Source organism: Suncus etruscus, chromosome 11, assembly GCF_024139225.1.
Source record: "Suncus etruscus isolate mSunEtr1 chromosome 11, mSunEtr1.pri.cur, whole genome shotgun sequence".
Classification (NCBI taxonomy): domain Eukaryota; kingdom Metazoa; phylum Chordata; class Mammalia; order Eulipotyphla; family Soricidae; genus Suncus; species Suncus etruscus.
Window position 1 is genome coordinate 93940434 of NC_064858.1, and position 14372 is coordinate 93954805.

The window sequence follows — 14372 nt, forward strand, 5'->3', positions numbered from 1 at the left end:
CAAGATAAGCAACCTGTTTACCATGCTATAGTACTGGTCCTACCTCTGATATGTTTAATGAAAACTGCAAAGAACTGATGTTGCTGTGAGGATTCTGAAATGAGAGCTATAGTAATATAGAAGGAGTTTTGTCCTTGATTTCTAGCTTTAGGCAAATATTCAAACATGAAGATGTATGCTTCTAATTATGTTTTTAATTAGAGTAGAAATGTGTGTAAAGCTCTTTCGTTGAAATGCATACGAAATCTATTTTATGGAACCATATGCATAAGACTTTTTTCTTTCTACTCAATTCCAGTTCAGCTTTGGCCTTCAATCAAGAGAAGCCACTACAATGAAATAGTTCTGACACTATGTGAAAATAGCTATCCTAGAGTGTGTGTGTCTTTATTTATGTCAGGCTTTCCAACAACTCCCACAAATAAAACCTGCTTTTGCAATGAAAAACATTTCAAAATGGAAGAGGGATGTATGTCATGTTGGCCTCAAAAATAGCTCAAGCATAATGATACCAGTGTGGGAGAAGCTTTAAAGGTCTAAATCTGCATAGGAAATACTTGTTGATTTTATTTCACAATAATTGGAGGAGAAATATAACAGTATTTTTAGAATGACAATTTCTTAGTGTGTACTTATTGAACTCCAACATGTGTGGTCTGTTAAAAGGAATTTCATAAGAAAGTTTCCTAACTCATAAATATGTGTAAATGTTCAGAGGACTAATAATTATATACGTTTTTTGGTCACTTACTTTTTCTGGGCCACACCCAGCAGTGCTCAGGGGTTACTTCTGGCTCTGCACTCAGAAATTGCTCCCAGCCTTAAATAAATATTTTTTTTAAAGAAAAGAGTTTGATATACCTACCAGCAAGAAAAAAATAAAAAAAAGAAATTACTCCCGCAGGTTTGGGGGACTATAGGAGATGTCGAGGATTGAACATGGGTCTATCCCAGGTTGGCAGCATGCAAGGAAACACTCCCAGCTGTGCTATCACTCCAGTCCCTATTTTGGCTTTTTGTTATTAGTGTAAGTAGATATTATTCCTTGTTAGAAGCTTTGGTATCCCCCTAAAATGATCACTTTCATGGTTGCATAATATTTTTCACTATGAATACATAAGAAATTTTAAAACTAACATCTTTTTGTTGGACATTTAAGTTGTCTCAAACTTTTCCTATTCAGGTAACACTACAAGAATGTCTTTGTTCACATGTCACTTGCCTTGCTATAATTTTCTCTGTAAAAAGTATTCATAGAAGAGGAACTATTGAGTCAAGTAGTACTTATAATTGTAAGAATTTTGATACATAGTGCTAAATTATATTAATGGCTGTACCATCTTATTCTTAGTACAGTTTTTCTTGTTCAGCACAATATTTTCAGCAGTAGAGTATTGATTTGTAGAGATTTTAATCTGTAGAGTAGTTAATTTATAAAGATTCAAGGTCTAGAATCTCCTATTAACTCGGCAAGCAACATCCAAACTCCCAAACTCATTCTCAAAGTGAAATTCTGGCAAAAGCTAAATGTGTTTTGAAGCAGCAAGAATATAGTTAGAGGATAGAAGATAAAGCAGTAGCTAATAATTGACATAGAAGAAATCAATACCTTTTAGTTGCCCGGTGTATAACTCAACCTATGGGACAATGAGCTTCCTCCAAAGAAAATTCGAGATTGAAAAGAAATTTTACTCAAAAATCCATTGAGTATTGTATTTGAGAGTGGCAGCATTGAAGCATTCCAGATGGTGTTGTCTATTCTTTTGAACCTTCCTTTTGATCTTATTTAAATTTCCTCCTCATTTCACCTGTTTTGGGTTTATGGCCGAGAAAACAAGCAGGTGAACATATTAACTCCTCCTTAAGGCACCCCTAGCCTACAGGAAATTTATGTTCAGGTCAGGAATCATATAACATGACTACATGCTTCACATTTATGAGCAAGTTAAACAACAGGGAATTTTATACTGGGATTTATGACACAAACTTGTAGCAGGCACATTGTGAGGTGAGAAGGAAATTTAAACAAGGGAAAGAAAGATCTGCTTATAATATTGATTCAAACTCTTCAACTGATGGAAAAAACATCTAGGAATTTTATGCTGAAAATTGCCTCTGAGTTAGACAAGGAGTAGGAAAACATAAGTGTTATAAGTATGTCACTATTCCTTCCTCTCTTTCAAATGAAGTCATTTCAGGTTTCTCATCAAACCTGTATGTAGGCCAACATTGTCTAAAAGCATTTAATAAGATAGTTTAGCAATATTTATCCCCATTAATTCCAGGAAAGGGAGAGAGAATAAAAGAGACACATGTGTTGAGCGGAGAGGGCAAGACTTCTACATTCCCTAAAACATTGACCTACACCTTCTGCATTCATCCCCACAGCTCATAAAAGCAGCACAAAGGAAAGCACCAGCTGGAATCATTCAGCAGGGCAATGACTTTCAAAGCTGGCAGCAGGTGGAATATACATCAGGGGTCCTTTTTTTCCCTTCAAATAGTCCTTGTTTTTAGTGGGAAACAATATGGTTCTTATATAGTCAGTAAAGAATAAGTTCAGGGTGTATGCCCTTCAGCAAGCAAGGCCGATGATTTGCAATGATTCCTGTATCACACTATCACAGAACTATGCACCTCTAAAGAATTAAAGAACGAGTGGAGACCAGGTGTGACTTAGTAGTAGAGTGCCTTGCAGGCATGAAGAAATTAGATAGATCCCCCACGCTGCCCACGTGCTGAGTGCTATCTCAGTGTCATATCTCAGTGCTCAATCTTGAATGGAAGGGAATCAAGTGTGTGATCTACCCAGTTAAAATACACAAGCATCACAACCAAGTGTGTGAGCAACCCCGTGGAATGTGTGTGACCTCCTCCTGTCATGACTACAACAAAGGGAAGGGAAGGAAGAAGATCAAATAAATAAATCATGTATTGAAAGACATTTTGTCAGGCCTGATTCTTCCCACCTGTGCAGAGGACCATAGGCACACAATTTAATGGTTAGAATAATGTCAAAGTCTTGGATCACTTGTACAGTGGTTGCTTGGAAAATGGTTTCTCTAGGTTTGACCAACTTCTTTATGATTGTTACTCATTTGGTCAGCAACATCAGTACTTTACAATGAGAGACTGTCTGATCCCCTTTGCAAGTTCCCAGGATGGAAAGGAGGCCAATTGGTATGACAGGCGAACTACAGAAAGAGAATAAGTTTGAAAAGAGTCTACAGTTGGAAAATTGTTGAGAAATGACCCTCTTGGGCACATAGGCTGCATTTGACCTGAGGGAGTGTGAGGAAGAGTTGATTCAATTGTCTTATTCCTATTAGTAACATCTTTTCCCCTTAAATTAGAAAAAGGGTTTTAGTTTCCATGATTTACGATTTTTACATAGTATTAATGATAGTGTCATGCACAAAACATTCTAACACCACACTATCCACCGAAGTGTTAATTTCTCTCCACCACTGTCTCAGAATCCCATGAAACTGTGATGCAGTTCCATGAAATATGTCCTTGCCCTGCCTCAACACTCCTAACAGCATCATTGACTAGGAGCAATTCTTATTCTCATTCTAAAAATAAATGGCTAGAAGTGGTGGGTAGAGAGGACTCCTAACTTCTGTATGCTGTGTGAGTTCAGGAATTCCAGGAAAGTTCAACAGGCATCCATGTTGCAAGAATTCTGGTAATATGTTCCTTGAGGAGAGAGAGGTTCTACAGTTCTCTTAGGGTACAGCACACAGTAGGAGTTTAACAAATAGGCCATGTTTCTCATGACCAAGTGGTAAGGCAGGGGATGACAGCACCAGTTATGACAACAGCAAGACATTTTTGCTTGTTTATTTTGGGGCAATACCCAAAGTGCTCAGGCTTACTTTTGACTCTGCAAACATGGATCTCTTCTGGTGGTGGCTGTATGTGGTACTGGGAACCAAACCCAGCTAAGTTGCATGCAAGGCAAGTGTCCTATTGGTTGGAAAATAGCAGGAGAAAAACTCCAATGTTCTCCAAGGAACACTTTAGCTCCAGGGACTTAGAAGTATAAAACATAATTCCTGTCATGAATTACTACTTTTCTCTGGGCATTAGGGGTTAAAATGAGACAAAGGGAGGCTTATTGAAGGTTACACTGCTAAAAATAATTGGAGTAAACTTAAGAGTCTAGGACTATCCTCAAGAACAAATATGAAGTTGGGTCTCACTGGTTAAATAATGTATGGCCTTGGGTGTGCTCTTCAAGGCCACCAGAATCAGCTGGAGGGGAAACCAAGATATCTTGTGAAGACTTTGGAGGCACAGATGGCTGCCCCTATCCTTGCAAAGTTTCTGATGCAGGGGATTTGGAGAGGAGTTGAGAATTGTATTTTTAAGAAGTGTTTGGAAGTTGCTGAAATGTCCCTCTGGGTCTAAGTTTTGAAGAACTGTGGCTTAGAGGGAAAAATCACATATTGGTACTAGATAAAGCTGTCTGTCTGTCTGTCTGTCTTGCTGTGGGACTTGGTGAGGCCAGATTTTCCTTAGCACCTCATATTTAAATAGATAAAAAAAACACCTGTTTCTTAGCAATGTTAGAGTTGAGTTGAGTGAAAGGGCTAATCTATAGCAGTTCTTTGCTCCAATCCAGCAGAACTTTACCAGCTCCCTTTGGAAAATCCTCATACAATGAAATCTATTTGAGAGTTTCTGTTTGTGTGAATTTAGCTTGTGATAGATTGATTTTCATGACCACTTTTTCTTTTAATATATTCCCCAAATTGTCTCTCTTACACATTTACTCTATGAATAAAATAGTTTTAAAAGTATATTTAACACCAGGTATTATTCTTTAATAGAGTAGGATAAGAAATCTTCAGACAAACCCTTAGCTGGAAAGGGGGTATTCAAACCCAGACCTAGACTCTTGACTTCTCAAAAAAATTTCTTTTACAGTATGGAAATATTTTTAAAAATTATGAATTGAATTTCAACATGATTCAGTCATTCCAAGTATTGGTTTCTATGCCCAGAAACCAGAAATGTTGCCTCAAAAAGGTATTTGCAATAATAATAACAAAGATCTGGAAAGTACCCAAATGGTCAAGAAAAAAGAGTGTAGAAAGAAATTGTAAGAAATAGAGAACAGAAGGGCTGGAGAGATAGCATGGAGGTAAGGCATTTGCATTGCATGCAGAAGGACAGTGGTTCAAATTCTGGCATCCCATGTGCTCTTTTGAGCCTGCCAGGAGCAATTTCTGAGCACAGAGCCAGAAGTAACCCTTGAGCGCTGCTGGGTGTGACCACCCCCAAAAAAAGGAAAGAAAGAAAAGAAACATTACTCAGCTATGCAAATAGATAAAAATATTACTGTTTGTGGTCATATGGACATAACTAAAGCATGTCATGCTGCATGTTTGATTTTTGATGTGCCTCATTATTATGAATACACACCAGTTAGTATTACTCCCTGAATAGTCATAAATACAGATTATTACAATCTCCAGTCTTGAATCTAGAGTCTTTGTTGAAAATGTTAAGCACTTGTAGTTAACTTACTTCACCTGGATAGTTTACTCTACTCATTTTATTTACCAGAATAACTGGAAAAAGCAAGCCCAAAGTCCCTGCCATGATGGGAGACACTTTAAATGCTTGCAGAAAAAGTATGAGCTTTGCTCTGCCAAGATAATCTTAATCCCTTCTATTCTTTAATAATGGGCCTTTAGCAAAATAGCTCCTTAAATGAATAAATAAAAGAAAAAAGAAAGAAAGAAAGAAAAAGAAAAGAAAAAAAGGAAAGAAAGGAAGAGGGGCTGGAGAGATAGCACAGTGATAGGGCATTTGCCTTGCAAGTGGTTAACCTGGAGGTTTACTTTCAGGTCGATTCCCAGCATCCCATATGGTCCCCCAGACTGCCAGAGACAATTTTGAGTGCAGAGCCAGGAGTAACCCCTGAGCACTGCTTGGTATGGCCCCACAACCAATCAGTCAATAAATAAATAAAAATGAAGTTAAAAAGGAAAGAAAAAAAGAAAGAGAAGGTAAACAAAAGAAAGAAAGAAAGAGAAAGAAAGAAAGAAAGAAAGAAAGAAAGAAAGAAAGAAAGAAGGAAGGAAGGAAGGAAGAAGAAAAAAGACTTATTTCATGACCCATTGTTTTTTTTTTTTTTTTTTTTTTTGGTTTTTGGGCCACACCCGGCATTGCTCAGGGGTTACTCCTGGCTGTCTGCTCAGAAATAGCTCCTGGCAGGCACGGGGGACCATATGGGACACCGGGATTCGAACCAACCACCTTAGGTCCTGGATCGGCTGCTTGCAAGGCAAACACTGCTGTGCTATCTCTCCGGGCCCTTTTTTTTTTTTTTCCATAAAAAATACTTCAGAGGTCAGGGAGAAAGCTCAAAGGGCTGGAGCAGGAGACCCCCAAATTTGACCTCCTAGAACCACATGGATTTCTTGAAAACCACCAGTTGAGCCTTGGTGGTCCTCAGCATCACTGGCCTAAGCTCCATACTGTCAGGCCCGAGTAAAACCAGAAGTGTTCCCCTCCGTAGCTCCTGAGTACTTCTGGGAAGCTTTTTCTTCAATAAATCAGGACAGAAATTACTCTGAATGAGGAAGGCCACATGGATGGGCTGTCAGGGTGGCGAGGGTGCAGACAGAGGCTCTGGCAGGACTGTGGTCTGGCAGGCATCCAAGGATGGCTGGCAAATTACCCACTCCAGCTAGCTGGCATTCTTGAGGGCAGCAAGTTCTCTATGGAAACATCTGGGAAGAGCAGCCAGGGATGTCATGGTTCTAAGTGGGTTACAGGTTCTGAAAAGATGATGGTCCCATCGCCACTTCTGTTGCATGGCCTGCAGGTTATTGATTTTTACCTTGAAACCAACTTCAGCTTGCTAGGATCAACACAACACTTCCAAAGACAAACTTACTTGTGCTAAAAGTATTTTGGCAAATAATAAAGAAAAAAAATTCCCAAAGGTGACATATATCAATCAGAACCAGTTCATTTCCTCAGGTGGCATATTCTGAACGGCCAGTACCTATAGCTTACCTGCGGTTAATATTTTGACTATCACCCAGTGGTTTCTGAAATTGAAACCACAAAAATATTTTCTTCTGACATTTGGCAATGTCAGTGGGCTCATGACATGGTCTGTTCCTAAAAATTTGTCAACACCCTACTGCTTGTTTGATATTGGGAAAAAACATGGGTTTAACCCAGATTTCATTCAGGAAATAACCACTTACCTACCACACACACTTTTTTTCATTCTCTCCTCAATTTGAGGCACAGCAGCAGAGTAAAAAAAAAAAAAAAAAAAAGGCAGCCTTAGAATCTACTGATTAAAGAGGAAATCTATCCTCTGGTTAACATTTCAAACAGGCAGCCAGACCACCTTTATGAGTTCTTTATTAAAGAACCATTCTATTTCAGGGGCTGGAGAGATAGCAAAGCAGTAGAGCATTTGCCTTGCACACGACCAACCCAGGACAGACGGTAGTTCGATTCCAAATATCCCATATGATCCCCCATGCCTGCCAAAAGCAATTTCTTAGCACATAGCCAGGAGTAATTACTGAGAACTGCTGCTGCCAGATGTGACAAAAAAACAAAAATAAAAACAAAACAAAAAAGCACCCCAAGAAACAAAAGCATAAACAAAAGAACAAAGAACCATCCTATGTCAGAGAAATCAGGTGATAAAGGTAAGTCTGAGCTTGAATTTCAATCAAGCTCGCTGTCCATGTATAAGAATATTTGAAAATAACTAAAGAGTCTTGATTCAAAGTTACATTCATCCAGGCACTGACGGTTGCATGATGAGCATCTTATGTGGTACAATGTTCAGAACAGTAGGACCTGGGAGAAGAGGGATCCAATGAGACCCACTCAAACATCCATTTTTTATTTCCCAAAGCTGCTTTGCTTAACAATGGCAGACCAAACTGGTTCTTTGCCTCATGCACTATGCCAGTCTGCTACTTTTTGGACAAAGTATTATGCTAATACAAACAAGCAAAAATTATCTTTTTTTTTGCCTTTTAGTGGGAATTAGGATCCTTGATATGTAAATTAAAAGCAAATACATTCATTTCTCAAAAAACAAGAGAAGAAAATGATATTTTCAAAGTATACTTTCATGCCTAATGTTTGTATTCACAGATATGGTTCAAAGACACTCATTTCTCATTCAGAGATTTGGTCAACTGGCACCATAATTTCTATTTATAATAGAATAAAAATTCTAGTATGTCCCAAATAGTTTTTGTTAGCAATACGAACAGAATGAAAGTTGATTTCCCCCTTCACTCTTTTTGTATCTTACACCAATGAAATATTTTTCAGTTTAATTCAACATGTGTTTATTAGCCTGTTGCTATATTCTTGGAATCATGTTAGCTGTTGGAGTATAAAGATGAGTGATCAAAACCACATGTCAGACCTGTTTTCATTAGCAAAATATTGCACATGTTCTTGTAGGATGTGTGTGCTGTAGATGAGAATTGGGGTGAGGAAAAATAAAAAATTTTAAAGGAAGTGTCATTAAAGTTCTTTGATTTAAAAAGTTTAAAAAAACCTGAATGATCCCAGTGGAGGAGTTTTCTTAGTGGACGATAAGCAAGTACAAGTCACAATAGACTCTCAAATAAAACCCACTCTGTGGCCTTCCTTCTCAGGCTCCAGCATAGAGGGTTGGTAATTTGCCTTTCTGGGGTGTAACTCAAGTACTCACACACTTGAATTTAAGCTGGAATCCCCCAACTTGTTTTGCCCCATAAGCAGAGATCTGTTCGTCTCAATGAAACCATTCTGAGTGTTCTCAAGAAGTTAGGGTTCTTTGTCTCCCTTCTTCCTATCAAACAAAGTGAGCTCCACTGCAGTTTTAGTTATATGTTTGTTTTGTGGTGCTGGGGATAAAACTTACCATGTGTGTTCTACTCTTTTACTGTACCCAGGATTGCTCTAGGCAATTTTCAAGGGGAAGAGAATAAAGTCCACAACTTCTAGAAAATAATGGGATTAAAAGAGAATAGAAAAAGAAAGAAGAAAGCATTGAATGATTCCCTTGATGTCCAGATGACACTTTCTGCCTGAGAAATGTGTGGTTATTCTCTGTGTTGATTCAAGGGGGGTGGCTTTAGAGTAATCTTGTGATGAATTGAGTCTAAAAATACAACCTTTCGGTTTGACAGTTGCTTTCTATCCACATCTCAGTCAGCCACCTGGGGGCAGCATCTCAGTTTTGAACATTCACATATCACCTGATTTCCTAAACAGAATAAAGTTCAAGAGATCAATTTGTCCTGGCTGACATCTGCACACGTGTGTGTGTGTGTGTGTGTGTGTGTGTGTGTGTGTGTGTGTATAATAGTTTTCTCTTCCCTCATCGTGATTTAATATAAATCCTCCACAATTTCCCCATGAGGAGCATTTGGGTGTTACTGTCATGTATATTGACAATAGTCCTGGTCTCATCACTCCTGGCTTGTCATGGACTTCATGACATGGTCTTATTTATATAACTGTTTGTGGTCAAATTATGAAATCATAACTCCTCAAAGAAAATCTTTGAGGACAGACTACACAGTCTGTTGATATTTACTAAGAACTGTTAGAAGCACTGAATTCTGCTGCCAGTGTTTCCAAAACACCACCCTATGATTCGACCCAGAGATTTCAGTCTTCCCTGGTGAATAATTTGTTGACTTGAAGGCTTAAAAATTCCTATGGGGTGAAATAAAGTGGCTACTCACACATCACCACCCCTGCCACCAAAGAGACCTCAGAGTTTTGTGTCCTGTGGCTACTTCATTATGACTTAACCCATTAGAAGGCATTTGAGAATAAAACATCCTACTGGTTCTGATTTATTTAACATACATTACTAAGTGCCCACTGGGTGCTGGTCTCTGCCTGAGTTCTAGGGGTAAGTGGAAACCTGATTTGGATCACAAAGTAGAAATGTGTTTCTTGCTTTCATTTAAGAAGAAATAAGACAAATCTTGAAACTTTTTATATTTACAAATGTTCTCAGAACATAGAGGCAGAGATTATCATAGGTTTTCACTTAATGTGAAGTTAAATGAGTAATTTTCCAGGTATAGGTCTCTATGTCTGGTCACTAGTTGTAGCCAGTGTGTAGAGGTTGTTTATAAAAATCCTTGTATACTGGAGATACTAGAGAATGTTGTTAGTTTGAGGAGATGCCTTTCTATGGACAATTAACAAAATGAATGGCTCTGTGGTTGCCCAAACCTCAGATGAGTTTGTTAGGGTCCTTTGTAAACTAGCTAAGCTATTCTAGTGATTAAACCTACTCTAAAGTAAGTCAAAATGCTAAGCATTGTGCACAAAACACAATACTCTTTGGAGCTTAGAGTTATTAAAGAAACTCATTTTGCATTATTGAGCTTTGAACTGCACTGTATGTAGCAGAGAAACAAACATTCTTGGTAAAGAATCCAGGTGAGCAAGGAAAGGCCTTAGAAAAATCTTTTGAGAACATGGCCTAGTACCAGTTTCAGTCCCCAGGTAGTTAGGTGTTTTGTCTTGGGCTCTCTGTGCCTTTCACCCAAAGATTAGGAGTTTATGAAACTATAACATCAATCAAAAGTTCCATGAATGCAGAAATTGGGCGTTCCTTTGGTAATCGCTGAATCCTCAGCACCTGGGATAGTCTGAGTCTTTGGCACAGATTACATGAAACAAAATAACCATAACGTTTATGAATAAACTTACACAGAAAGTTGTATTTAAGAGCCTTTGTCGGGAAGCACATCTGCTATTTGCTTTGTCATTTTGGAATTCTGCTTACTCTCTGACATTTTTTAAACATTCAATTAAATATATTTGTGGTGCTAAGAATCAAAACCAGCACCTCACACATGTGAGGCAAGTGACCTACCATTAAATGACAATCCCAGCCCTTTCTGGCTATATTTTGAAAAAAAATCTAAGTAATATTAGGGTCCAGAGTTGAAGGACAAGATCACACAATTGAAGTAAAGCAAAGCAAGATTTTATTCCATCACCAACATCTGGCCAGTCAGGGCTATCTTCCAGAGAGGCAACCCCCACAGTGGGATAGTAACCAACTTATATAGGGTTCATACAGGGAAGCTCATAGTTGGGAAATGAAAACTTAGCCTAATACGGGATGACCAGATGCCTTGGGCAGGTATGGTCAGATGCCTTAAGTGGTTCCTTGCAGTTTATAACTGGATCTTGCATTATGCCCCAGAAAAGTGAAACTTACTCTCAAGGACAAGAAACTGTTTTCTCTTGTTTACAACTCAGGGCAACTCAGGGTCCTTCATATTCCCTCATCTTTTTATGGACCTAGGTCAAAACTTTGATGCCTAACTGAATTCCTCATCCAGGCTTCTGTCTATGGGCACATAGTGGGACCTTAATACCAGCATCTTAACTTCACCTATACGAGCCTGAATAAAACCGGTTGAGGAGATCTGTGGCACATAATCAGAAACCCCAAACAAATCGTGAAAGTCAAAGTTTAGGAGAGGGATCCCCAGAGTTACAGTTTGACCCACAAAGCTTCCATCCACAGGTAAGAGTCCAAGTACGGTCCACAAACAAAAGTGGTGTTCATTCCAGCCAGTCATCTCCTGGTCACGTCTGTCAGCAGGAGTATCAGAATAACCCTGCATTCTGCCATGATTCTGGGAGCTGAGTCAGCTGAATCAGCAGGAGGGTCCTTCTTGTCTGGCCCGGTGACTCCCCACCTTGAGGAAAAAGGCAGTTTCTGTGTCTTCAATTTTTAAAACTTTAACAACTGTTAGAGTGGAGAGGACAACAACATAGGACCCTAAAATCCAGTTATCTGGAGAGACAAGCTGTGAGGGGTGGTTCCCTCCCTGCATTAGATCCAACAGAAACGCATCCCATATCTGGTGCTAATTATTTTCAGGATAGGCTGTATATATGCTAGGTTTTAGTTAGTTTCATTGTTCTTGTCTATACTCCCCTGGCAGTTTACCTTCTGACCTTCATATTTTCCCTAGAGATTTCACCACCTTCATCATCATTAGGAGTGTGTGGGTGAAGGTCCATTTTCTGTAAGTTTATCAGGCTGGCAAAAGGACTGTAGACTACTTGAAAAGGGGATGCACTCTCATGCTATTTTAGTTTTTAGGAGGTTCTCTCTGGAATGGTGACACAGAAGTTAAAGCAACTGGAGCAAAGCATCATAGCACTATACGTGGATCTAAGTGAGATCACACTGCTATTCTTCCTCAGGAAAAGCTCTCTGGTATTATACAGGTGTTGCCTGGAGAAGAGGCCTAGTGCTCTCACCAGGTTTAGTAAAAGCACATCATTACTTTATCTACTGTCCCTTTCAGCCTAAGTCCTCCCTGGTAAAGTTCTGGTTTCCAATATCCTCATCTGATTACTGATAACATGTACTACTTTATGTTCTTTTGTGACCAGTCTGCTGCAACCAGTAAATGCACCAGAATGCATTTAATTCAGTCAGTTACAGAAAAAAAAAAAGTGTTTCTCTCCACCTTTACCTTAAATCTTACCAGATGGCTGAATAAACTTGGCTTGTTCCTTTGCATAAACCCAGAAAGACCAAAAAGTATCCATTTGGGGCACTCCTTTATTTATAGAGTTTCTGGGGATTGATTAAAGACCAGACAAGTGGTTTATTAATAAAAGCACTAGTACTTTACCAGTCACTTTAGGGCTACCCAGGTTTGACTGAAGTAAAGATGTGAAAGTCAGTTTAGCGTGATGAGATTGAAGTGGCCCTGGGCCATCCTCTGTAGGAATGTGTTGTTAGGAGGGAGTCTATACAACCCTCTTTCGGGTTGGGAGACACTCTGAACTCTAGGACTTTTCTCAATGCTGAGAGCAGGGCTTAGGCTATGGCCAGTCATTGCAGATCTAAACATTCCTAGATGACTCCTGATATCCTTAGGCCAGTCTGCCTTCATGGTCTCCCTGAGGTTAGCAGAGTACTTGTAACAGTACCCATTATTACTGGACCTGCCCTATCATTTAACCTCAAACACTCACAACTCTGTTTCCCTGGAAGAGGACTCTGGGGTCCCCTAGCTAACTTTTGCAATTTCCTGTCTCTATGAGAATTAAAACCCACTACAGAGAGAAAAGCTTCATGCCTATATTTAGGAAAACCAACATAGTGTCATGAAGCATAAACAGTACTGAAGGTGCCAAGAAAAGAGAAAAAGCAAATGTTTTCCAAATTACAGGGCATACAGAACAACACTGATACATATAATTTTGTTTTGTTTTGATTTTTGGGCCACACTCGGTGATGCTCAGAAATTGCTCCTGGCTTGGGGGACCATATGGGACTCTGGGGGATCAAATTGCGGTCTGTCCTAGGCTAACATGAGCAAGGCAGACGCCTTACCCCTTGTGCCACTCTTCCGGCACACATCATACACATCATTTTAAATTCCATTCAGAAAACCTTGGTTTCCTGCAAATTCTAAAGGTATAGTTTTTCTAAGAGCACTATAACATGAATTTAGAGCACCTAAGCTCCTTTTCATAGAATTCTCTATATAAGAGCATTAGATAATGTCTAATTTAGAGACATACTAATAACAATCCTGTCTGACCATACAGTTTTTTTCCTTAGTACACATCCCTCAAGCCTTCTGCACATCCCTTTATATTTATTCTGTAGCTTTCTTCCAACTGGTCACACTTTCACAGAATTCCCTTCCTTACCACCCCCCCAACAGTCACAACTCCATCCAGTATTTTCTTGCACTTCTACACTTTCTTTAACCTTCTCGTCTCTCTTCATCCTCTGACTGAGCAGTCTCACTCCCTTGGCCACTGCTGACACCTGCATACACCCAGCTTGGAGCACCGAACAAGGTCATTCTCAGCTCTGTGTTCCACTTTCTTTTGGTGCCTTTTTGGGTATCTTCCTCTTTCCAGGGCACACCAGCTTCCCAAGTTAGCAGCTTAGAAACCTGTGCTGTAGCTCTTGAAAGAAAATTTGGAAATGTCCCAGGTCAATTTGGAAACAAATTGCCTGATATTCTAATACCTAGCAGGACCAAATTGTCTTTTATGGTACTTACTGAAGACCTTTAAGTTATGTCTACAGATTTCCAATCTTTTGGATATTCACAATCATGATTCTTTAAGATTTGCACACTTAAAGCTATCTTAAGGCCAAAATTAAATTTTATGTGTCAAATTAATATGGGATTGAGTTACATTAACAATATACTGCCTTCCCATAATTGGGAAAATAAATTATCAATCTTGTCTGAAAAAAGTTAACACAATAATTTGCGATATTTTCTGCTTACCTCTTCATTCTTAGAAATATCTTAAGTTCCTCTCCAGTTGAAGGTTAAAGTGGCCCATTTTTCTTC